This window comes from Pantherophis guttatus, chromosome 7 (genome assembly GCF_059756535.1).
Source record: "Pantherophis guttatus breed Tessera chromosome 7, ASM5975653v1, whole genome shotgun sequence".
NCBI lineage: Eukaryota > Metazoa > Chordata > Lepidosauria > Squamata > Colubridae > Pantherophis > Pantherophis guttatus.
The window spans coordinates 43,544,051-43,571,244 of record NC_142069.1 but is presented as its reverse complement, the minus strand read 5'-3'; the positions used below and the strand labels follow the sequence as shown (position 1 = coordinate 43,571,244).

General features: G+C 38.6%; 1 long non-coding RNA gene across 3 annotated transcripts; it reads left to right on the top strand.

The window, feature by feature from the left end:
* Window positions 1–273: 273 nt before the first annotated feature.
* LOC148112825 (uncharacterized) lies at window positions 274–25,463 on the top strand. Of its 3 annotated transcripts, none has more exons than XR_015728805.1 (3): window positions 274–327; window positions 7,924–8,014; window positions 9,146–9,309. It is a non-coding gene; the product is annotated as an uncharacterized LOC148112825 (long non-coding RNA). The 3 variants fall into 3 exon arrangements; XR_015728804.1 differs by lacking the exons at window positions 7,924–8,014; window positions 9,146–9,309 and adding exons at window positions 21,214–21,324; window positions 25,081–25,463 and having other exon boundaries at window positions 275–327; XR_015728803.1 differs by lacking the exon at window positions 9,146–9,309 and having other exon boundaries at window positions 7,924–8,024.
* Window positions 25,464–27,194: the final 1,731 nt, after the last annotated feature.

Genomic DNA, 27,194 nt, shown 5'->3' with positions numbered 1-27,194 from the left:
TGTTATCTTTATTGCTCAGACATGGAATGCTGTCTATTCCTCTGCATATCTTAGTGTTTCTGAAACATCCATAAGGTTATTTCTTTTACAAAGTGTTCTTTAAAAGTTTGCAGTAGCTGAACTGTTAATGCTGGATGGATCTAACCCAATAACTCACAGGAGACAATGGTATCTCTTCATTGATTCTTTATTCTAGGCCTGGAGTCCTCCTAGGCCCAATTCAAGGGTAAAGGTCACTGACCTCTGTCTTGTCTTTGCAGGTACACATCTGGAACTGCTGGATGCCCACGTGTAGGACCCTTTTATACACCAGGGGAGGAGTCTGAGGTAAGGGGGTATGATGGGATATGGGGAGGTGCCAGCCCCTGCCTGGGAGAATTAGACATTTACCCTGACAAATCCCCCTCTAAATGTCTAATTAACGGCAGACATATGATATCTGTGAACATACATGTTAGGTACATAAAACACATGATCTACATATATACACATATTTTTGATGTGAGATATGCATGTTGCTTTTGAGGTAGTGGCTTTGTAAGTATGTCTGCTGTTTGTTGTTCAGTGTCACAGTATATGGCTTTAATGAACCCCATTTCTGAGAATTGCCTAACGTGTTTATATTTTATGTCTATGTGCCTTGATCTCTGTCCCACGGCATCTGCTTTTGATATTTCTATAGCTGCCTTGTTGTCTTCATGTATGACTATGGGTATGTTGGTTCGGCCCAGATGTCGGTAAGTAAATCATCAAACCACACTAGGTTATTTGCGGCTTTTGATAAACAGACGAATTCGGCTTTGGTGGTAGAAGTGGCCACCAGCTTCTGTTTTCCCGTATACCAATGTATAGGGCAATTGTTTAAGAAGACTACGTACCCGGAAGTGCTTTTTCTGCTTTTGGCATCCCCGGCCCAATCAGCGTCTGCATAGCAGGTTAACTTGGGTTTCTCAGACAGGTCTGGTTCGAGACACAGCTGGGCGTTGGCACTGTGTTTCAGGTACCTGAGCAGTCTTTTTATGGCATCCCAGTGCAGGACAGTGGGCTTGCTCACGTGTCTGGACAGTAGATTGACGGCCAGAGCGATGTCAGGCCTCGTCCAGTTGGCGATGTAGAGTAGCGAGCCTATTGTTGACCTGTACAGCTTGTTGTCAACGAAGGGTTCAGCTTCATTGTACATGCTCCTTATGAAGTCCGATTGCATGGGTGTCTCGCAGGGTTTTGCCCCTGACATGTTGCATTTGGATAACAGTTCCATGATTTTCTCTCTTTGTGAGATCTGGAAGCCCTTGTCAGTTTTAATCACTTGCACCCCTAGGTACTTGCCTATCTTCCCTAGTGACTTCAGAGAGAAATGATTTCCTAACTCGGTGGCAAATTTATCGCATTTGGTCCTTTGCTTCCCTATGTACAATATATCATCCACATACACAAGAACACCTTCGAATGCTCCTCCCTCTCTCTTTGTGAAAAAACATTTGTCTGCAGAGGTGGCTTTGAAGCCCATGGTGTTGAGAGCTTTGGCTAGACAGTCGTACCACCTCTTGCCAGACTGTTTGAGTCCATATAAACTTTTGTTCAGGAACCATGTGTTGTCCTTTCCATCGTTGTATCCTGGTGGGGCTTTAACATAGATTTCCTTATCCAATTCTGCGTGTAGATATGCGGTTTGCACGTCGAATTGGAATACTTCCAGCCCTAGGATGGTGGCAATTACTAGGGTGCTCTTGACACTCTCAGCCCTGATTGTGGGGGAGTAGGTGTCCATGTAGTCTTCCGGGTACCTTTGGGTGAAGCCTTGTGCGACCAACCTCGCTTTGTAGAGTGTTTTGTTGTCTTCGAGTGTTTTGACTTTGAACACCCACTTGGTCCCAATTGGCTTTTTGTTCTCGGGTGCTTGAGCTGGCGAGTATACCTGTAGGTCTCGGAGGCTCTCCATCTCCTTTTCCATGGCTTGTTTCCACCTTTCCCTCTCTTCCTGGGGGAGGCAGAGTATCTCTTCGTAGGAACTGGGTGTGAAATGCTCTGTGTGTATGGACATGACGTAGTCCTCTAGTCTCTTTGGTAACTTGTTCCTACTGGATCTAGTTGGTCTGTCTGGAGGCGTATCTGCTTCATGCAGGCATTCGGCTTCTTTTTCGGTGAGGCTATCTAGGTTCAGTGTGGGGTGTTCTTCTTTCCATTCCTCGGCTTTCAGTTCTTGAGTTTGGGTCTGTCTGTTTCAGTTCCCTTTGGCCCCCTGGTGGTCAGTTCTTTGTCGCTTTGGTTATGTGGTTGCATGTCTCTGCCAAGGAAAATGTCATTGCAGTGGAGTTTTGACCAATTCAAGTGCTCATGGAATTCTGCAGACCTGGATACAATGAATTTGTTATTGCAGTCCACAAATCTGAATCCCTTTGTCCCAGGCTCATAGCCCACGAACCTTAGTCTTTTTGATACCTTTTCTCCCTTCTTCCTTAGCTGTCAGGGAATGTGGACGTCAGCTGGGGCACCAAATACGTGTAGGTGGGCTAGGTTGGGTTTTCTATTGTACATTACTTCGTATGGGGTTTTATTGATTGAGCTTGACCACAACCTGTTTAGTGTGTAATTTGAATAGTATAGTGCCTCTGACCAGAATGATTGGTTCATTCCAGTGTCCTCCAAAACACACCTCATCATTGTTTGGAGTAATCTGTTTTTTCGTTCTGAGACCCCATTCTGGAATGGGGAAAAAGGGGTGGAGCTAAAATGCAATATGCCCCTCTCCCTTAACCATTTTGCAAAGTCCTTGGCCATGAATTCTGTGCCCCGGTCAGCCATTATCTGTTTGATTTTCGCCCCATGTTGTAGTTCCACCCTTTTATAAAAGTCTTTGAACTTTTGGAATGTCTCATTTTTATGCTTGAGAGAGTACACATAGCCATACCTGCTGTAGTCGTCTACTATGGTTAAGAAAAACCTTTTCCTGTGTCCAATGGAAGGTCTCAGTGGTCCCACTAAATCCATGTGTACTATCTGAAATGGGTGGTCAGTTGTGCGCTCTGACCTTTTGGGCCTCGCTTTGACCTTAATTTTTGAAGATTTACACACTGAACACTCCAAATAATTTTTGCAGTCCTTTACTTTCAAACCCTCTGTACCTCCTAGCATTTTTTCTACAACTGGGAAACTAATATGTCCTAGCCTTCTGTGAAGGAGGTGGGCACAATTGTCGTGGATGGGTTTTCCCACAGGTACCTTGTTTTTGCCTGGTGACAGTGTTTGTTTCCTCCTGGGGTCCCCCACTAGTTTCAGTGTCTTCCCCCTGGTCATGGGTGATGCTTGTGTTTATACTTCCCTCGCTGTTCTCACTGAGTGTAAAGTATGGTAATCCATCATGTGTGGTTACCTTGCCAACCCTTTTTCCTTGGTTGAGTATCTGTACCCTGCCTTCCTTGAATGTTACCTCTGTGTCTGTGTCTGTTGTGAGCTTTGCGATGGCTAAGACATTGTGGGGTATTTCTGGTACATACAGTATCCCCTCTATTTTCCCAACCCCTGGTATATGTACATTCCCACTCCCTATGACCTTGGCTGTGCTCTGGTTAGTCATTTGATCTTGAAGTCTGTCTCTACGAGGGAGGTGAATAGATTGGAGTTGTGTGTTGTATGATTAGTGGCTCCTGAATCCAGAAGCCACATGTTCTCATCTGTCCCCTGCTTGGGGTCTGCTTTACCATGCCTGAAGCCGTATATGGTCCCTGGGTTGCTATCTCTGGAAGCATTCCTGTGTTCACTGCTTTTTCTAGGGTTGGGTGACCACCCACGTCCCCGTTCCCTGAAATGTCTACGGTCTAGTGACCGTCTCTCTCTATATCCCCTGTCCCTATCATCTCTGGGGCAATCCCTCCTTAAATGATTCCTGGACCCACAGGAAAAACACTCTGGGGCAACCTTTCCCCTGTCCTGGAACTCAACTCCCTTCTTGACATGTGGTGGTCCCTCCTTAAATTATCCTCTGCAATAAGGCAGTTAGTGAGTGTGTCTAATGTTAAGTGTTCTAGACTGAGGCTGTCCAATTGCATCACAAAGTTGTCCCAGCTACTGTCTAAAGAGTTTATGACTATACTCATCATACTCTCCTCAATGATTGCTTCACCCCTATGCATTAATTCAGTCCTGGTTGCATTAAGTTTTAACAGGTGTTCACTCATGGGGACCCCTGGTCTAAGTCTAGCAGAATGGAATTCTCTGGAAATCCTAGTTGTGGTTGCTCTACTTCTGCTGTAAAAAAGGTTATAAAGTTTTTGTATCACTTCATGCACTGTCATGTGATTCCCTATGCTTGGGTACAAAGTTGGAGAAATACTGGTTAACAAAATACAAAAAGCCCTGTGGTGGTTACAGTCAATTTCAAAAGTCCAGGGTTTCTGGGGTGGATCTGATATTAGGAAAAGTAAGTTTTCTTTCATAAAAACTATCTGCAGCTGTTGACTCCACTCTAGAAGATTTTTTCCATCTATTTGCAGTTTGGGAAAGTTGACAGGTAAAGCCCCAGAATTGTTAGAATAGTTACTTATAGAGGGTAGCTGTCCATGGTTTTGTGAGTGAGGGAACTCACAATATGGCATGGGAATGGCTATTCTGTACTGACTTGTCTCTATGTTCTGACTTATCTCTATGTTCCTCCTTCTCTTCCTGCAGGTGGCGTCTGGGCATGTGCGAGGTCCATTTCATGCTGGAGGCCGTCCGGAGGGGAGCTCATGGCTGCAGTTTTCAGGTCTAGGCCTAGGCCTACTGGTGGAGTGCTTGACTCACCCCTGGTGGGTCTGGATGCGTCGTAGGACCCTGGAAGTCGCTGCTGGGCTATGTAGTCCCCGGCAAAGAATGGCTGGAGGCTCAAGATCGAAGCGGTCGTAAGTCGAGGACTTTCGAGGATTGGTGGCACGGCGGCAGCGGTGGTGGTGATGGCTGGTCCTGATCCAGATGTGCTGGCCCCTGGTCAGTTGGAGAAGTCTGGCGGAGGTTGCGGAGCAGGTAGGTAGCTGCCACGTCTTTCTTCTCTTGGATCCCTCGTAGTTAGTGAGGCGGGTGGTGAGTTCGAGTCCTACCTTTGTTCTGCTCCATAGGTGGTCGGGGTTTCTTGTTCATCGTGGAAGCACGTTGCCCCCTTTTGTAGTGATAGGGTTGGTGTCTTGTAGCCGGTGGTCACTCTGGTGCCTTCTTGGCCCTTGAGGTTTTCCTTGCGGCTTGCGGTTGGTGCAGGACGCTTGACTGTGGAGCCAAAGGCTGCCGCTAGAGTCTCTATTGCTTTCTCTATCTCGAGCACGCTAGGCAAGTTTTGATTTACTTGGATTTGTCTATTGCAGTTGTTTTCTGGATGCTCCCCATTTGTTTTTGGGCCTTGGCTGTTTCCCACCATTGGATTCAAATCCCGGCCTCCCATTGGTTGCTGGCCATTCCAAGATGGCCACCGGGAAATTGGTGCGAAACTGAGCCCCTCTATGTCCGGGGCCTCTGTGAGGGAATCCCTTTCCCTTACTGGGCTGGCGTCTTCTTGGGTGCTCATCGCTGCTCCATGGGTTTCTAGGAGGCCTTGGAGTTTTATGATGAGCTCTCCATTGCTGATGGGTGCTTCCATCATTTTCAGCAGGGCCATTCTCAGTTCGTTTTCCTCTTGTGGCTCTTCTCTTTCGTAGTCATCTGCCTTCTCCCATGGTCTCTCTTTACAGAGGAGTGGGCCCGGCTTGATGTCCTGTCCACTTTCAGCTGGGGTGGCTCTTGGCATGGCACCTTTGGGTGTCAGTTGAGCAGCCATCCTGTTGGTGAATGCCCTGGTGTTTACTCTGCTCTTCTTATCAGAGTGAACGGCTTGTTCGGTCATTCTTTAGAGTTATGGGCAACCATCCTCTGCTACCAATTTATTAATGCTGGATGGATCTAACCCAATAACTCACAGGAGACAATGGTATCTCTTCATTGATTCTTTACTAGGCCTGGAGTCCTCCTAGGCCCAATTCAAGGGTAAAGGTCACTGACCTCTGTTTTGTCTTTGCAGGTACACATCTGGAACTGCTGGATGCCCACGTGTAGGACCCTTTTATACACCAGGGGAGGAGTCTAAGGTAAGGGGGTATGATGGGATATGGGGAGGTGCCAGCCCCTGCCTGGGAGAATTAGACATTTACCCTGACATGAACTTTATGTTTTCTTCTACAACCATAACATATCTCATTTTAAATATTACAAAACTCCCTGTCTGATTTCGGCTCTGCAAAACTTCAGAGTGATATAACACCCTTAAGCCTGCTATTGTTATTGAAACAGATAAAGGACAAGGGTGCTTGCTATCTGGCCAGAACAAAGAGCGGTGATAATAGTGATAACAAAAACCACAGAGTGGATCTTGGATTTAATGGCTGTGTTAGATTGTTGCAATATCTACTGAGGCGACTCACAATTGTAACTGTAACTCTTTATTGCTTCTCAATGTAACTGTAACTGTAACTGCTCTGCTCTAAATGGCAGTTGACAGCTCTTATATATGAACAGCTCAATCGCTCCAGCCAATGGCTAACAAGAATCTTCCGCGCGCATGACATCATCGGTTTCATCCAATAACAACACTACAACTATAATTAAACCCTGCTAGACATAACAGGCTGGTTTATTAAAACTGGGTGCTTCCTAAGAGACAAGGAAGTAGAGTGCATCACAACAAGTAAGCCTGATATCCTATTAAAGGATAGCACAGTCTTCTATATAAATGTTGAAGTAATAATGAGTACTATAGAAGCTGAAAAATGCTCATACATTTCTGAGGAAATGGGTGTTGATTAGCCTGCATTCTCATGGCTTGATAATAACTTTAAGAGTGGATCCCCTTTTTCATGGCAAATTGCAGCATTATAATGTATGAATTTCTATAGCTGGCTCTAATAATGCTGTTTTTGTTGCACTAGGAGAGTAAATGCATGGTTTAATTTAAGCAGATCTTGGGTTTCCAGTAAAAAAAAAAAAAAAATCAGAAATCCTTCCTGCATAAATGACTCATCCTGTAAACATAATCTTTACCGATTATGCTTAGCATCCCTGCCTACCCAGGCACCAACCATAGACAGAAATTGAAGAAATGGATAAGGGGATAAAAATGGCTAAACTGCAGGGTGTTGCGTGAAGGAAGCATTGGAGCAAGGAGACCTCTCCTCAGGCAGGGCTGTGGGATTTTTTGGTTTGTTTGTTTGTTTTTTGCTCCCTGTTCATTGATTGCACACATCTGCAAGCTAAAAATGCACATGTAACCAAGCTGAGACTGACATTTCCCTACGTTGTTGCAGAAGGAGAGGTTATCATCATTGAACTATAATACATTCTCTACCCTTGCTTCCAAATTTATTGGTTAATAATCATAGAGGAAGCAGGAAGAATTCATTATCTGATTTCAAAGTGAGCTTCAGCTGAAAAGACAGGATTTCTTCTTTCTGACCTATTTTAGAATTCAGATTCTAGGATGATTCTAGGTTTTTTGTAAGCAATAAAACATTTTAATAAATACAACACTACATCTAATCTGATAATTTTCTAACTTAAATGGGGATGGTTGAAATTATTCGATGTTTTAACAAAATCATGGTATGCTATTCCTGGAGATGATTCATGCAATATTTTTTTCCCTGCATAAATATAACCTTCCCCTAGAGGGAGGGAAGGAGGAAGAAAAAGAAGTAAGGAAGAATTCGGGTTCACTGTTACAATTGTGCTATGGTTTTTTTAAAAACGAAGTATTCCTAGCAGTTGGTTTCACAGGAGAATGCTTGTGAACTACAATATTTCTCCTAAGGGCAAGATTTATTTCAATGAAAAATAATTTGCAGTGCAGTAAAATTTCTTGCATAGTCCAAACGTCACATGAGGCTCTTCCCTCATAAGGAGGAAAGAGGAGCACCAATATTTTTCTTACAGAAATAAGAAAGGAAAGAGAACTAGGCAACAGGAGCAGAGATCTTCATTGTGCAAGGAACTATTAAACTGCAAACAAAGATGAATAAAAAGAGTAAGTGCTTCTTCTGCTGTGCTGATTGTGGACTGGAATAAACCTAACCAGCAGTGAATGTAAACAACGGAGGTGGCTGTCGTGAGCAGTGCTCAGGATCAGAATAAAACTGCCAAGTTTCAGATTAAAATTGTGGCTCCTGATGCATATGCAGAATTCCAGAGACTCCATTAGAAGAAAGTGCAAATCAGCCCTGATCCAATTTAAATTACTGAGTCAGTGTAGGATATCAGCTAGAGGCATTCTGACCATTTGACTTGGAAGAAGGATCTACCCAGTTCAGGTGATCTAATCAAATAGGCCTGATTTAATCTGGAGATCTGTTTTAATGTATGTCCAAACTGCCTTTGGGCAAGTGAATTTCTCTTAGCCCCAAGAAGCAGGCAATGTCAAACCAGTTCTAAAACGTTGCCAGGAAAACTGCAGAAACTTGTCAAGGCAGGGCGGAGGAGGAGGAAAAGGAGGGGGGAGGAGGGGGGAGGAGGAGGAGGAGGGAGAGGGAGAGGAGGAGGACAAAAAAAAAAAGAAAAGAAATTGATGTATGAAATAGTGTGTATCTTTGCATATAAATCTCCAGAATAGCAAAAAGTGAGAATACCTAAATCCAAGTAGTACAATACATTAGGAAATTTTAGTTAGGACCAAAACCTTCGGTGACCATCTGAAAAAAGCTGTTATTGGAATTCTAAACAGAGGTCATTTGTGCCCTGGGAGAATCCTCTCAAAGCCAAAGGATTTCAACAGCAATCAAGGACCCAGACACATCCTTGGCACTAAAGATCCCTGAGAAACAGGATGTACCTTGTTATGTACCTTGGTTTCTAGACTACACTGCCTAAACTTTTTGGATATTGTCATCCCAAATATCTGGAGGGTGCCAAGTTGATTGAAGCTGTGTGGCTGATTGCTCCATTGCATTAAAAGAACCACAAGGTGAGATAGAAGTGGTTTTTACAAGTGCTTGCTTCAATTAAAAAACAAATAGATATAGGAAAGAAATTGGTTACGTGTAAAACATTTTGCAATCCTCTGCTATTCAGTTGTCTTTCATGCTGTGTTGTGTTAGAATTTCAGTGAATGTGTTTTCTTTCCTTTTCCTGAAAATATTGTACTTCTTGCTTTTAACTTAAGGGACAAAAATTCTTCAGGCCACCCACCAGTAACCTTGTGCAGCATAACACCACCGCAGCATATGAAATGATTCTTCCAAAATCCAAAATATTAATAACTATGACATCTTGTTATCATGGATGGACCATTCAGCATATATTATTTTGTGAAGAGAATTTATCTGTAGCACTTCTGCCAAGGTAAAGCCCCCAAGCATCAGCTTGTAATTAAAAATCAGAGTATGGATATGGTTTTTTAATCCTGATTAGAAGATGCTTTAAATAATTACAAAAGTAATTCAGCCAATTTTAATGATTCACACATTGCTAGGGAGCAGCTAATCCTGATTTGCAATGTGACATATCCACACACACATTATCTCTGCTAATGAAAAGTTTGAAAACTTTGCAGTGCAAGTGAAAAACAAAAAATACCTACTGATATACAGTAGATGTATTAGAAATTTTTATTTAATGCTATCGCAAATCTGTTGCATTTTAAGGATATTAATCAGTGTCCATCAGAATCTTTTAGACCTGGGCAGTTTATAAACATTATGAAATAACAACCAGTTTCTTTCAAAATAAAGCTACTTTAATTGTTAATGTGTCTGACTTAAGGCTTTAACTAGTTGCTATACTCAACATTTTTTAATATGGTAGAGTGCAACATTATTTTCACAAAAACTTTTAAACTGAGACTTTTATTAGTGTTTGAAAATAGAAAATAATCATAGTCAGAAGGATAAGAGATCTTTCTTAGGAATTAGATTGAAGCAATAATCACCATTTTGCTTTGGCTTTTAACATCATCAAGCATTACCATGCTGGAATGCTTGATAGATATGACATTGCATACATAATAAGGAAAAAAACTTAAATCTAATCCTTTCACTGGTCTGTGGAATGGCTTATCTAGGGAAAAAAGCCATTATTCCTATCTCAATTTCAAGCAGCAGTTAAATGTTTAAAAATTGTTGGTGATTCCAAGTCATCAATTAGAGCCACATGATGAAGTGGAACTTAGAATGCAGTATTGCAGGCTAACTCTGTGGCTAATTCTGCCTACTGCCAGGAGTTTGATCCTGATGGGCTGATGGGCTCAAGATTGACTCAGCTTTCCATTCTTCCAACTTCAGAGCCAGATTGTTGAGGGCAATATGCTGACTCTGTAAACTGCTTAGAGATGGCTGTGAAGCACTATGAAGCGGTATATAAGTCTAAGTGCTATTGCTATTATATTGCAGTTATTATGTTTTCTTGAGGAGAATTTCATGCTACTGTGGTAAAGATACTGGTGCAAAGATAAATTATGACAATTTGTGACAGTGACATAAAGATAGATTTTGCAAAAGTTAGAAAAACAGTTATTAAAATAATATCCATATTGACTACAACATGAAAATAAAATCCATATTTTTACACACGTATTTACAATTTATAGTCAATTACTCTATGTATAAAGCATAGAACTTTATAGGATAAATACATATGGAATCAGGATTACTTATCAAAATGAATAACCTCCTTCCTAAGAAAATTTCATCGATTGTGGGTTTTTTTCTCCACATGCCCATTCTGAAAGTTCTGGGAAATCTCATTTTGTCTGCTATTTCCTAGGAATCTTTAGACACATACACATACACAATCATCATTTCCTTCTTTTAGAAAATCTTTAATTACTAAGTAAATGGATTTCTAATCCAATATGTAATTACCTGTCTTCCATTTGTGATTTACTGCAGAAGTGAGCTTTGAACCATTAAGTCAAAAAAAATATAGAACTCATTCATGTACTGTTAGGTAAAATATATATTTTAATGGTTTGAAATTTCAGTGTCAAAACACATTTTATTCAATGATTAAAGATGATTTTAAAAAAAACATTCATACTACCAATCAAGGCTACTCTATAGAATGTGAAAGACTACAATTATTCGGTATAGCATTCTCCATGCTATAGAGGTTTTTGCCCGACAAATAATTGTCTCTCTGTGTGTATTTAAATACTGATTTATTGAATGTTATCCAATAAAATATTTACCTTCATTACACAGTCACATGAAACATTGCTGTGCAATTGTCCTGATTATTCTTTCGTTTGTTTTATCTTAAATTGTAAATTTGCAAGGAGTTCATGATATGAACCATGATTTGCACCATGCTTTGTTTCTGCTGACTACCAATATGTAGAGTTTTCCATCTTTGCTTTCCTAGTTAGAGGCCAGTTTGATTTCACTTTTGTCCATCTAGTAAAGCAACTTTTAGATTTTTGGCTACAAACATTTATTTTTCTTGCTAGAACTCTGTTAGTTTGTATCTTGTATCTTTCTTGCTTTATGATTCAAGTCTTCCATAATTAATTTCTTTTCCTTTTCATATTCCTATTCCTTTTCTCTTTTGCCATAATATTGTTCAGCTTCTGCATATTTGGCATGTGTAATTGGATCATGGAGTTGACATATTGTTTGTTTGCCTGTGTTTCAAATTGAGATTATTTGAGGAGAGTTGTAGCTAAACATCAACTTTAATACAAACTTTGTTGGTATTATCAACTTTGTTAATAATCATGGTTTCATTTTTTTTTTTTTGTCCACAACAGGAAATATTTTACTTTTCTGACGTGAAATGACCCATTCCAATCCATTTCAATTTTCTGATTTCCAGAATGTCAGTATTCTTTCTTGACATTTCTTCTTTAACAATATGAAGCTTGCCATGGTTCAGAAATTCCAATGGGAATTTCCCATACCAGTGGGATAATATCTTTGCAGCATTGAACTTTCATTTTATTTCTGGACACATCAATAGATGGACAACTTTTCAGCTTTAATTCATTTAATTAATGACTATTCATACTTGTCCACATTTAATTAATGACTACTCATACTTGTCCACTGCTCTATCCCAGGAGGTTGTCAAGTATTTTCTGTCGTGGGCTGGGGAGGAGTGGAGCTCAATATTTGGATTCCTGTTGACATTTTCCAGGTTTTGTATAAAAAGCAGAGAATTAACAGCAGACAGTAAAGAGATAGTAGTCCTGTGCCAGCAATTGCAATAGAGGGGAAGATTTAAATCAAAGTTCTTACAGCAACTATAAATTTCACCAAGGTATAGGAATATGACAGTTCGGGAAAAAGAAACAAGATTGTTTTAGAAGGCAAGGTTCAAAGTTTTATGAAGACAAATCCAATATCCAGGAATCTGAAATGACTAAAGCCTTGTCCCATGTTATGGAAGTCAATTTTAAATTTGGAAAACTGTATGCTCCTTAAAGCTCTAATATGTTGTTTTTGAGAAGTAATTCATATTCATGGCCTTTTCTAAGCAGCTATGCTATCACTTTGTTTCCAAAAGGAATTATCAGATTCAACTTTACATTTAAAGAGATAACTTGCATTATAAGTATATATCCCAAATCTATCTATATAAAGTCATCTCTTTTTTAAAAAAGAATTGATTTATACTTTAGGGCAAGATATAAGATGAACATATGATATGAATAGGAACATAATACTTCATAATTAAAATGTTTTATTGCTGCAGTCTCTTGTGAAATTATACGCTCTGTTACAGCAAAAGAACATGTCTTTAAAAAAGCAGCATTAATGAAAAATATAAAGTTACACATCAGTCTCTGAAAATTAATGAAACATTAATTTCATGATTTGGAGGGGAAGGGAACCACATTTGGGTTCGGTTATTTTAACCTCAATAGGATTCATACACTCATTTTGCAAAAATAAACATAAAAATAAAGGGATTTGTTTGTCTACTGGATACCAATTCACAGTGTACCTGAACTGTAGGATTTATACAAAAGAAGATGTGGGAATAAATATTCCTGCCTATAAAACAGGGACAATTGTGGTAGTTGTACTAGTTACTATGATGAGGAATCAAAATAAATACGTACCAATCCGATTCTAGCTTATGAAATTTCTTTGTCAACAGCAGGAATCATGTACCAAATTATCTCTAAAAACTTACCATGAATACTGACTATTAGCTTTTCTATGGATACATACAATAATATAAACAATAGCTACAGCCAAAAGAACCATGGACTTTGAAGATCTAGGAAGAACCTCATGAACCTGATACCTTAGATGCATTTCTCACATTTTTCCTAGCTATGGAAAGGTATTAGAATTGATAGGAGCACTGCAAGTGAGTAACTGGCTACAGTAGTAATGTCAAAAAGAAAGATTTTTCGACTGGGATCCTTTTTCTGAATTATCTGCAGCCATGACATGGGTGAAGCTTACAAGAAATTGTAAAGTATGCTTTGCTGAACAACAACAACAACAACAACAATAATAATAATAATAACCCCTCCGAGGAGCTCTACCTTGTCGTGGTGGAGGGGCTTGCGTGCTCTAGTGATCCTAAGGGCTATGCTGAACAGGTGCAACCATATCAGACAGACCTTAGGTGAAGGGCCAGACAAAATCTGCTCCACAACCCATTCAAATATGGTGAATACAGAAAAAATGAAATTTATGCCGGCTGAACCGTCGCCCGGATTAACAAGGGTTCCGTTGGATGCTATGGCTCCTGGGCATTCTACGCAAAATGAGTTACAGGGCTCAACTCCCTCTGCTAGGCAACCAGGGCATGGAGCTGACAAGCTACTGGAAGAAAAACCCAAAAAGCGAAAAATCTGGACCAGGGAAGAAAACACCTCTGTTATGAAAGCTTACTATCAGTCTGAACCAGCAAAACATGGATTTCAAAAAAGAATGTATCAGATTTGGAAGATGAACCATACGGACTGTGACACCAGTGAACAAAGGTTAATGGACCAACGACATGTAATCCTAAACCACAAATTTTTCACTACAGAAGAATTAATAGCAATAGAAGAGAAAGCAATTAATGGTCTGAGTACAACAACAAAGAGGAGTAACATCAAGAATGATTTCCAGACTCAAAAGCAAATTGAGGAAGAAAGGGAAGAAGAGGATACTGAAATGGATGAAGATAAAGAACAAGGAAGCACTAAAGAACAAACACCAACAGATAGTGCTCAATTAGCTGGAAAAATAAAGCACCAAATGGAAGATGCTGAAAGAACACGTTTGCCAAAGCTGAACCAAGTGAACCGGAAAGAATTGAGAAATGTACTAAAAAAGGTCAATGAGGCTGTGCAAACTATTCGAACCACTACATTAGCCGAAACTAACCAACTGATGTATGCAGCAGCTGTCATAACCACCAAAGAACTGGGGTTGAAAATACAAAAGAACCAAAGAGGCAAGAAGGGGAAGCCTAAGTGGAAAATTTGGTTAGAATTGAAGATAAAAAAAGTACGTGGAGATTTGAGCAACTTGAAGAACCTAAGGCAAGGTCAGCTAAAGAACAAGCAGGTCAAAAGCAGCCTGGAAGCAAGATACGATCTAAGGAATAAGGAGATTGCAATAGTAATTGAAGAGCTGAAGCAGAGGGTTGTTGCCATCGCTGAAAAGATTAAAAGGTATGAAAACCGAGTAACTCAGTTCAAGGAAAACTCACAGTTCAGAGCAAATCAGCACCAGTTTTATAAGAATTTAGAAAATGGAAATGGAGTAACAACAAATGAAAAGCCTGATAAAGAGAAAGCTCTGAAATTCTGGAAGAATTTGTGGGAAAACAACAAGAAGCACAACAGAAATGAAAAATGGATCAAACAGGTTGAGGACTCTATTAAAATGCATAAAATGGAAGACGTGAAAATAACAAAAGCAATGGTGCAAAGACAGTCAAGAAAAGTGAAGAACTGGAGTGCACCTGGACCGGATGAGCTGCATGGCTTCTGGTTAAAGGCACTTACAAGTCTGCACAAAAGATTGGCAACCCAGATGAACCAGATCCTAAAAACACCTGAAAATGATGGATGGATGACAACTGGAAGGACATTTTTGATCCAAAAAGATAAAGAAAAAGGAAAGGACCCTGGAAACTATAGGCCAATCACCTGCTTGCCAACAACATACAAGTTTCTTACTGGTATCATTGCAAACCAAATCTATGGATACCTGGAAAGAAATAACTTGCTTCCTGTAGAACAGAAAGGATGCTGCAAAAACTCAAGAGGAACAAAAGATCAATTGCTGATCGACAAGCTAATCCTAAAGAACTCAAAGAAAAGACGAACCAACCTGTTTATGGCTTGGATAGACTATAAGAAAGCATTTGATTCAGTTCCCCATAGCTGGATCAAGAAATGCCTGGAAATATTAGGCATCAGCAGCAACATACAAAAATTCATGGAATCTTCAATGAACCTCTGGAAAACGAAATTTATGGCTAATGAAGAAGAACTGGGTGAAGTTGAAATTAAACGAGGCATTTTCCAGGGCGATTCCCTTTCACCCCTACTTTTTATACTCTCAATGCTACCACTGACAATCATTTTGAAGAAGATGAACTGTGGATACGAACTTGCAAAGAAAGGACTGAAAATCTCGCACTTGATGTACATGGATGATTTGAAGCTGTTTGGTAAAACAAAAGCTGAACTGAATTTATTAATTGAAAACACAAAAGAATTCAGCCAAGACATTGGTATGCAGTTTGGAATTGACAAATGTGCAACAATAGCAACCAAAGCAGGCAAGATCATAGAAGAGGATGGAATAGAACTAGAGAATGAAGAAATGATAAAGGCAGTAAAATCAGAAGAAGGCTACAAGTACTTGGGGATTTTAGAAGCCTCTGACTTAATGCATAATAAAGTCAAGGAATTAACTTCAGCCAAGTACATTCGACGAATTCGTAAGATATTAATGTCCAAATTGAGTGGAGGAAACATCATAAAAGCCATAAATACCTGGGCTAAACCTGTGATTAGATACTCTGCAGGAATAATTGACTGGACCCAGATGGAGTTAGACAATTTGGACAGAAAAACAAGGAAGCTTATGACAATGAATCATGCCTTGCACCCTAAAAGTGATGTTGACCGATTATATTTACCAAGAGCAGAGGGTGGTCGAGGACTCCTACAAGTAAAGCAGACTGTGGAAGAAGAAAAATGCAGCTTGAATGGTTACATCCAGAAAAGTGAAGAACCAATGATTAAGGAAGTAAATAAAGGAGGCCTTTTAAAGACAACTAAAACAAAAGCAGAATATAAGAAAGAAGTAATTGAGCAACGAGCTGAAAATTGGAAACACAAAGCTCTGCATGGCCAATACTTGAAAAGTATTGAAGGCAAAGCTGACCAGAAACTAACTTGGAACTGGTTAAGATCAGGAGTACTGAAAAAAGAAACAGAAAGCTTTATTTTGGCAGCTCAAGAACAAGCCCTAGCCACAAACTGTATGAAGGCAAAAATTCAACATGTTACCACCAACAGCAAATGCCGCCTCTGCAATGAAAAAGAAGAGACAGTTGACCACCTGATCAGTGGGTGCAGCAAAATTTCACAAACTGACTACCTACAACGCCATGACCGTGTTGCTAAAATCATTCACTGGAAATTGTGCCAGAAGTTTGGATTTGAGTACAGCAAAAACCACTGGGAACATCAAGTTGAGAAAGTTTTAGAGAATGAGAAACTCAAGATCTTGTGGGACTTTAGGATTCAGACTGACAGGCACTTGGTCCACAACACACCTGACATAACAATAGTTGAAAAGAAAAAAGTATGGTTCATTGACATTGCAATACCTGGTGATGCACGAATTGAAGATAAGCAGCAAGAAAAAATCACAAAGTACCGGGACTTACAAATTGAAGTTGAGCGACTGTGGAAAAAGAAATCGTGTGTTGTCCCGATTGTAATTGGAGCCCTCGGAGCAATACCCAAAGGGCTACCCCGCTATTTAGAAATTCTAAATTTGCCAGACTTGAACATTTTGACTCTACAAAAAACCACCTTACTCGGAACAGCTTACATCCTCCGACGATACCTTAACAGTTCCTAGGTCCTTGGTTAGGACTCGAGCTGCTGAGCTATTAACCAGCCTCAAAAGCTGTGAATCTCACTAAAGATTAACCAATAAATAATAATAATAATAATAGTAATAATAATAATAAATGCTAAGGAGGTTTTAAATGGATTCTTGTGGGAGATTACAAATAAAAATTGTAACCCTAAGATTGTCTATTCTAACCTGGGTTATATTCCTCAAAAGAGATGTATGTAGCTTGGCTATGTTTTTGTCATTAGAGGCCCAAGCAGTCTCTAGTTATGAGTGGTCCCAGAGCAGTATTGTTTGTCTATGAAGATGAATACAAACAAGGACAACTTTTCAAGCAGCTGCACTGAGTTTTTTGGACAACACAATTACCTTAACACTTCAAGGAATATATGGTGTGAAGCACCCCTTTCAAATACTTTGCACAGTTCTAACTGTTAGTAATAAATTACCATCTACGTACTGCTTACTGACATTTTTTCCATATTAGATAGCTATTATTAAAGTTACAGAACCCAATAGCTATTTATTGTATAAAACTTTAAATATGCAATGGGAATTTCACATTTTAATACCTAAATGGGCATCATGTACTTTGGCATTGACACTTTAAAATAAGAGTTCTACCTGAATTGTAAATATTATATTTGGCAAAGATAGTTGAGCATGATTTTTTAAAATTCTCTTATGTTATATCAAAATCCTAACAATTACCACAACCACCATACCTAATAAGCCTAAAAAGCTTATTTTCTCATCTAAGAAAATGTTAATTTGGGGGTATGTGTGACAGGAAATCATTCCTACATCTGGATTTATGGTATCAGAATCATGACTAATTTAATATCAATTCAACATTACCAAAATACAGGTGCAAGTCCTCCACCATTCATGAAGTATAAATAACTAACATATAAATATATATTCACACAATTTATCACAATTTAGTGGTGCTTTGCTGGCACAGATTATTCTCTCTGGAAGCACGGAACAAACTGTGTGAAAGAAGGCATTCTGTGTATTGTTTGATCAGCAACATTAAGATGTGTGAAGATGATGTGCAGTTTGCTGGCTGGAGAATTCTGGGAGTTGAAGTTCACACCTCGTAATGTTGCCAAGGCTGAAAAACACTGTGTTTGATGAAAACCAATCAAGAGAAGTTCCAAGAAGAGTTATCTTCTTGTAAATGCCCACATCCAAAATCACTGTCTGAGAAGAAAGAATGAACACAGATATGAGGAAGAGAACTGAGTGCCTCTGTGTATTCAGTAATAATGATATCTGAATACAATAAGCATGGAACTGTTCTGTTACTTTTCAGGCAACAGAAAATGGCAATTAAAATCACAATAATAACTTCCTTTAAAAATTTTTTTAGCAAGCTTGATGAAAATTATGGCTCCTTCCGCCCCACCCACCCCCCACCCCCACCCCAGATATTACAATCATTTTTATGCATTTTTCTCCAGGATATTACAATGATCTCACCTCCTTCCTGAGCCTTTCATTTTCATTGTTGTGTAAATATATTGCCAATATTTCAGAAAAGATTTTGGCTTGCTATTTTGACTTACCACTGAGCTGCCTTCATGACAGATGGTGTTCAGTTATGCAGAAGACACAGGAGAAAGTAACTGAAGGCATGTGATTCCATTGTCTGTCATGTTGCAGTCCAGCATTAATGCTTACGCTTCCATTAAATGGTTTGTGCCTCAATATCAACTCAAATATCAAACAGACCGTGTCATCCAAAAGCATAAATTAGTGTAAACCATATATTTAATGTGCTGTGGATCTAAGGTTGCTGCATTCAAGATCATTATAAGTTCAGTATATACAACACCAGCAAGTCAAATGCAGCAAATGTCACAAATAACATAATATGGACTATTATGTGTCATAGGATTTATATGTTTTAAACAAGAGTATTTGTAACAAATGAAAGCCATAAGTAAATCTAAGAAAGAAATTTTGAGTATGTAATTTATATTGAGTATACAATTTAACCCCAAAACATAGATTAAGATAAATATTTATTTTTTAACAAAAATGACTGCCTGAACATACTATCCATACCCAAGCTGTGCTTCAAAAAGCAATAACATCACAAGCAACCTCAGGCCTGGGCCATCCAACTTTTAAATATCATCTCTCGATGTGGACTCTCCATCCAATTCCCAGTCCAATGAGATTAAAGGACAAGGGAGCTTTCAAACAAAAAGTTATTGATGTGGCTAGCCAAGAAGATTGTCATGGCTACCATTCTGCTATGCTATACATTGCAAATTGACAGCCTGACATGAGTAACTGGGGAGGGAGCAGTGGGGGTAGGGATGCAGGGAGGAATTGAAATCAAGCTGTCCCATCCCATGGGAAACACCAGCCATCTCAAGGTCATACTAAAAGAATGTGGAACCAGCGAGCATGCAAAGACAGGAACTGTTTCCCAAACAATTTGTCAACACATAATTGGACATTGCCTGATAACCAGGGAGTTGGCCAGAAAGAAGGGAAAATTAACTGAATCATTTGTGCACAAAAATCTCAGATGCAGCTTTGCCTCTTCTGTAACCACATTGGCTTTAGTAAAGTATACTTTTGATTAATCATGGACTAGGAGTTTTCTTTTCGAATTGACCAAGCTGGGACGGTTGACATTGATACTGCAGTACTTAAATGTGTCAAAGTCTCTAAAATGCTTGGATTAACACAAATCAGCTTCCCAGTTAGAAAAGTATTTAACAACTTACATGCTGCGACATCTCAGAAAAACTTTTCCAGAGCTTGTTTCAAATAACTGGACTCCATGGTAAGACATTTGAGGTTTCATGGGGTCCCAACTGAAGAAAAATTGTGCATTTGTGGAATACCAGCCATTCAAGATACTGGACAGATTCTTGTTGACTGCAAATTGTACCCTCAAGAAAGTACTCTCTGCTTATTTAGACCTTTAATTGAAAACTAAAAAATATTGGGGCACCTAGGAGAAACAGTCTTATTGCAGGGAACTAACTTGCATATAATCAATAAGACTGTGCTCTTCATTTCAAAGGCCATCTCAAAGAGGATGGGAATACATTGATCAGATTGGAGTTAACTTTATAATAGAAATTTGGTTTTTTTTTAAATCTATTTTCATTTTTATCAGTTTTATATATTTGATAGAGTTAATCAACTTAATTTATAAAGTTTTCTTCTTCTATTTTTCCTAATACTATTTTATCTAACTTTTTATCTTTATCTTATCTATTATATTTTATTTTATTTTATTTCACCATAGCTATTTTATCTCACTTCAATATATCTTATCTTATCCCATTTTATTGTATTTTACTGTGGCTGATGCTGATGTTTGATATGGTCAATTGACTGATCAATAAAGTATATCATATTGTATTGTATCAATAGATGGATACATGGCTATTCAATATTTAATGGCCTTTTCCTAAAGTTGGGGTAAACTTTATTGAAAGTACATAAATTAAATTATAACCCTTTGCTTTTGGACCTTATGAAAATGCCATATATAGTATATAACCAGGAATAATACCATTTCCCCAAAATAAGACATTCCCTGATAATAAGACCAATTGGGCTTTTGAGCGCATGCACTAAAATAAGCCTCCCCCCTAAAAATAAGCCCTCCCTGAAAATATTTAAATGCCAAACTGGAAATCAGGTAAGACAGCAAGACGAGATCCATCTTGGTCCATGTGCCCCAAAATAATAAGACCTCCCCGAAAATAAGGCCAAGCGCTTATTTCAGGTTCAAAAAACGTAAGACAGGGTCTTATTTTGGGGAAAATATGGTAGACCTCATTCAAAATGTACTAAATAAGTTAATGCTAAAAGATCCAGTTTTCATAACGTACTGTGCAGTTTTGAAAGGAATGTTGAGCAAGAACATGTGCTTGCTGAAACTAGAAAATCCCATTCTAATATAAATACACCGACTTCAATCACCTAACCAGTTTGCAATAAATATTTAAAGACTTCACTAAAGTGCTGATGCTAAGGAGAATCAGTGGCTGCCCTCAGTCTGGGTGTGCTTTGATGGCAATATTAGTTCTGTGTCTATCCCTTTTGAAAATACAGTTAACTGCTAGTTCATGAAAAGGGGAAGTGTATACATTTCACGAAAACTTATTCCCCTAAATTGCATCCAATTGTGTTACTTTTTTTTTAGTTCTTTGCACATAAGGAAAGGAAGTCTGAAGAAAACACAGCATTTCTAAACATTGAAAGAAAGAAACAGAAGGGAATATACAAAATATCTGCAACCATTCTGGAATATATGGTAATTTTAGCAATCTCCCAATTATGTTTTGATATATATGCATTTTAGGCCTCCTATGGCCTTAAATGTTGTTCTCTAAAAACAGTCTGATATTTAATGCTGTAGTTATGAAGTATTTTATGAAAAACCCTGCTGCACTGTCTCTAAAAAATCACAAAAGGTAATTCAATAGATATGGCACAAATTCTGCTTTCATAATAGCAGGTTCCTGCAATGTCAGTGAAGGACAAAAATGAGTAAAATGTCATATAAAGGGGAAAATTCTATAAAATTAAAATGTATGAACCCAGGGTATTGTCAGAACAACCTGTTAATATAAAAATACTTGGGGCTTGCACATGGGCAATGGTTAAGATTAAAAAGAAAATTGTGCACAATAATTTCTGAGAAACAGGTGTTTGCAGTTCCCTGGTACATATCAAAACAGTTGTGTGGCCTTATTTACCCTTACTTTTCCTCAGAGCAGAAGGATATGGGATTGGATATACATCCCATCCCCTTCCTAGAGTGACATCATTTTTACTGTTCACAAGATACAACAGCAATAACATATAATTTGTGATGTGTGTATGCTGCCCCTTCTACATTAAGAGAGCCCACAGGACCAGATATCATCCTCTTAAAACATAATTGTGTTTTCAATTCAGGCCACTTCCAAAATGCTTAAATCTATTAACTCTGAATCTGTGCCTGCCTTATCTGTTTAGGATATTTGAAAATAATTATATTGGTAGAATTCAGCCACCAACCTCTTCTCAAGGCTGATAGCTCTGTTTAATGTACTCTGAAGATGCCGCTCAGAATATTTTCCTGTTTTTGTCGCTTGCTTAGAAATTAAAACATTTTCCAATAAAGCACCAGAGGAAGAAAATGTTAACTTGTTAGATTTGTTTTAAAATTCTAAATATACACAGTTTTTGAGCATACAGCTGTCTCCTGCAGTTTTAGAAAACTTGCTATTGTAAATAAAAACTGTGCCAATCCTTCTATCTTTTACAGGGGGAAAATATGATCTATTTTTTATCTCAGAAAAACAAAACCAAATATACAATTCTGTACTCAACTGGTCTTGTTCTCCTCTATTTCCCGTTAAGCACAATTGAATATTAGCTCACCTGGCTTTAAGAGCAAGTACCTATTTTCATCAATATGACAGTCTGTCATCAGCATGACAATGAAAACAGAATAGCAGGGTCTGTTTAGTTAAGCTCTCAAAGCTGAAGCTTCCTTGGATATATTGCCATCAGCAAAACAATGCATTGATCTATGTCTTTTCCAGGTGTTCTTCTTTCTTGTTGTCTTTCCTCAGCTGAGAATACTAGGGGCTCTTCCAATTAAAGTGACCTTAACTAGTCTTTGAGCCTGGTATAAACTGGGCTGTCCCCGGTACAAATTCTTATTTTCACGCTGTAATGGCAATCTGTCTGGTCCTTGCTTGTTAAGGAAGGGATAAGTTAAGGAACTGCATTGGTATATTTTGCTGGTTTTGTTTCTGTCCCACCAAGTGTTACATCAGTCACTCTGTTTAATATGGGATGGAATGAGTTTAGATTAGCTACCCTGTTAACTTATCAAAAGAGCAGGTGTCAGGATATAAGAGGAGGCGAAATGCTGAGTGAAGTAGGAAGATGTCTCCCTGTGCTCGTACTTGACATAGTTTCTTCCTTGTACATGTAACCTATCAATCATACTATTTCTGAAAGCATGAAAGAGTGCCAAATTAACATTCAAATAATGCTCAGACAACAGGTAAGGCACAAAGGGACAAGCTGAAGTAAGGGAATGCAACTGGTAACAAGGAAGTTCCTTTGGGTTTTAAGGAAAGACAGGCAATGATTGAACAAGAAGTCCACAGTCTGCAACATCCAGAAGGAACTGGTGGAAACCCACAAACAGCAAACAATTCTGAGTGGCCCCATGCACAACAGCAACAATCATCACTGTAACACCTAGTGCTGCCGCAGCCTTAATGAGGAGACAGTTCTCACCAATGCTGACATAAGTAACCATAACATACTGCATTAAATCTTACGGTAATTGTATCTGTATGGAAATTGCATCTGATCCTGGAAGTTTTTAATAGTAAGGACAACACTTAGAGGATGTAATAAAAACTACTATGGTTGGTCTCTCAGTCAACCAGATGTTTTGGCTGTATTTGGCCCTTTGTTCATCAATTGCATCTTTCCCAATCACCAGAATCAGGGAAAGACTGTTGCTTCTTGGAGTTAAAAGTGTCGTGGCAGGTTGTAAGTTTCTCCAAGTAAAGCTGCATTCTGCAATTGACTGATGGTGAATTTTTTCAGTGCCAATGATGTTCAAGTGGTGGTTTAGTTGTTTTGGGATTGCCTAATATGCCTATTACAATTGGTACTACCTTTGCTTTCTTTTGCCACAGCCATATTACTTTGACGTATAGTCTTTATATTTTGTGATTTTCTTTAGTTCTTTCTCTTCTGCCATCTCCAGGTATTGCAATGTCCATTATCCAGACTTTTTTGCCTTTCTTATCAATAATGGTTAAATCTCAAATATGTGGCAGATGCTTGTCTGTTTGAATTCTAAAGTCCCAGAGCATTTTAGTTTTTTTCATTTTCTATTACTTTGTCTGTTTTGTGGTTTCACAAGTTCTTACTTGCAGGCAAATGGTATTCCTTGCAGATATTCCTTTGTACCATTGTTGCAACTTTGTATGCCAAACTATATATGTTGTTTGTACTTAGTCTATATCTATATCCTTGTCTTGCAGCTAATTAAGTGGTAGACTGTACCTTCAGTTTCTTTGCAGAGATGATATTTTCTGGCTTCTCAATTCTGGCTTTGTGTTTATTTGTTGTTAGGGCTTGGCCTTGTGCAGCCATAATTAGCCCCTCTGTCTCTTTCTTCAACTTTTGCTTTTGCTCTTAGCTATTGCCAGGTCTTGTTATCTTTTTTTTTTTTGCTTGGTACTGGCCAGATAATATTTTGCTTTGTAATGTCTCTTTTCTGTTTTTCATTTAGTCTTTATTATTGGCCAGTTTGACTTCTTCAGTATATCTTCAGTCTTTCATTGTGAACTAGTTTCAATGCATCTTCTTTATTGTCAGGTATTCTTCTAATGCACTTCTTGTCTTCTTCAACTATCTTGTATGGTGGCTATACTCCACCCCCATCTGTGCTCCTTGGTAATAGAGCCTGTCAATATTACTGCATGGATGAAGGGGATGATTCATTGTCATTATTTTATGACCTACCTATATGGGGCTTCTAGTTCACCTTGAGTAGAGCACACTATTTTATTTACATATCTAATCACTTGAATTGCCCAGGTGCAGTGGCGTATTAACCATTAAGCAGACTAAGCATGTGCTTAGGGCACCAGGCCCAAAGGAGGCACCACAAAGTTGAGAAAGAAAAAAAAAACCAATGAAGATTGGTTCTTCATTGAAAGGAGGGGGGCACCAAGATTTGTCAGTGTTTAGGGCACCAATGAGCCTTAATTCGCCACTGCCCAGGTGTCAATTGCCTTGATAGTATTTCTGCTATTGAGTTTGGAGTTTAATATCATTTTTCATTCTTCACTACTAACCTACTTCTTGACTTCAGGAAGAAACTATGTCAGTGTACTTGATGTTATCAGCCTGAAAGATGCTACCATCAAAATGGATAACCAGGTCGAAATATTGAACAACACAAGCATAAGAGCAAATTCTAAATTTAATACTGTTGAGTTGTATTAAAAATAGTAATTGTGAGTATTATTCTACCCTATATAAGGAAGAAGACATCCCCAAAGAAAAAGTAGAGCAATATTTATTGGAAAAAGACCTTCCAGTGATTGGAGAGGAAGAAAGAGAGATGCTAAACAAAGAAATCACAAGGACAGGGTTGAAGACCGCGATAGCTAGATTGAAAAAGAACAAATCACCGGGACCGGATGGACTCCCAGGGGAATTATACCAAAATTTAGACTTAGAGGATATCCTCCTACCGAAATTATTAGGTATTTTCAATGAGGCTTTGATAAAATCTAAAATCCCAGAATCATGGAGGGAGGCATATGTCACACTTCTGCAAAAAGAAGGAACAGATGTTAAATTGATAAAAAACTATAGACCGATTTCCCTCCTTAACACTGACTATAAAATCTACATGAGTATTATGGCGGAAAGGTTAAAGGTAATTTTAAATAAGATAATACATAGCGACCAAAATGGATTCCTGCCAGGGAGGCAAAAAAGAAACAATAAAAGAACAGTTCTAGATGTGCTAGAGTATTATGAGGAACACCCTGATAAAGAACTGGTGCTGGTCTTTTTAGATGCCCAAAAGGCCTTTGACAATTTGAATTGGGAATTTATGAAGCAACAAATTAACAAAATGGGATTCGGACACAATTTTATGAATACAATAAATGCAATCTATGAGAAACAAAGGGCCAATATATTAGTGAACGGAAAACTAACAAAAACCTTCCAAATCAGAAAAGGGGTGAGACAGGGATGCCCCTTATCACCGCTTTTGTTTATCTTGGCATTAGAAGTGTTACTAAAAAGGATCAGAGAAAATAAGCAAATTAAGGGACTTAAAATTAGAAAGGAAATATATAAAACTCAAGCCTTTGTGGATGATGTGGCATTAATTATGGAGGAACCATTAGAAACAGGCATTCAAATTTTGGAAGAAATTGGTAAGTATGGAGAGGTGGCAGGGTTTAAGTTAAATAAATCGAAAACTAAAATGTTAACGAAAAATATGACTGAAGATCAAAAGAAATTGTTGGAGGAGTCAATGGGGATACAAATTGTAAAGAAAATAAAATATCTGGGAGTATGGATCTCAATAAAATGTTCGGCCATCAAAGAGGACAATTACATACCTCTAGTCAAGAACATCAAACAAGATCTAGAAAAATGGGCAAAGCTTCAGATATCCTTCCTAGGGAGGATCGCTACAATCAAAATGAGCGTCTTACCAAAGATGCTATATTTATTCCAAACTGCCCCAGTTAAATTAGACAGGAAATTTTTTCGGGAACTAAATTCTATTATTAGGAAATTTATTTGGGGAGGGAAGAAACCTAGAATTGCAATTAGAAATTTACAAGATAAAAAAGACAGAGGGGGCCTTGGATTACCAATTTGGGAAATATATCAAAAAGCTACAAATTTAGTATGGCTAAAAGAATGGGCAATGTTGAGAAATAAAAGAATCTTGACACTGGAGGGGCATGATCTCCAGAAGGGATGGCATGCCTACTTATGGGATACAGAGAAAAGAAAAGGAGCATACTTCTACAAACATAAAATTAGGGATACTCTAATGTCAACATGGGCAGAAATAAGGCGAAAACAGTATACTCAAATTCCCAGATGGTTATCAACGATGGAGGCAATAATCTATCCAAATGTATTGGAATTGGGCAAAACTGTCACTGCGTTATTTTATTTCCCAGCTGAGCTTCATCATTTCTGGACTGTCAGACTCTCCGTAGCTTTGCCAACTTCTTATCAGTAAGCTACGTGTTTCCGCATCCACCCACATTCCTTCACTTGCTTCACACACTCTTTCCTTTGTTCTCTTGCCAGGAGTGCCGGTTGCTGGAAAGCAACTGGCCCGAATTACTTTCAAAAATGTAACAATTAACTTTTCTTAGTTAGTGAGGTGTTTTATTTTCTTTATAACAAATAAATGAGTTTTATTAGAAAACCTTCCTTCGCGTTTCTTTTCAGATTATTGCAAACAAGGATAAGCCTCGATTCATCTCCTCTAAACCAGGGTAATTAGTCCCAGAGCCAAACATGGGATTAATAAATGCCCTGACAGCTGGTAGCAGAGGATGGTTTCAGCAACAATATCTCCATCTTTAATTATGTAACTTGCTTTTTCAA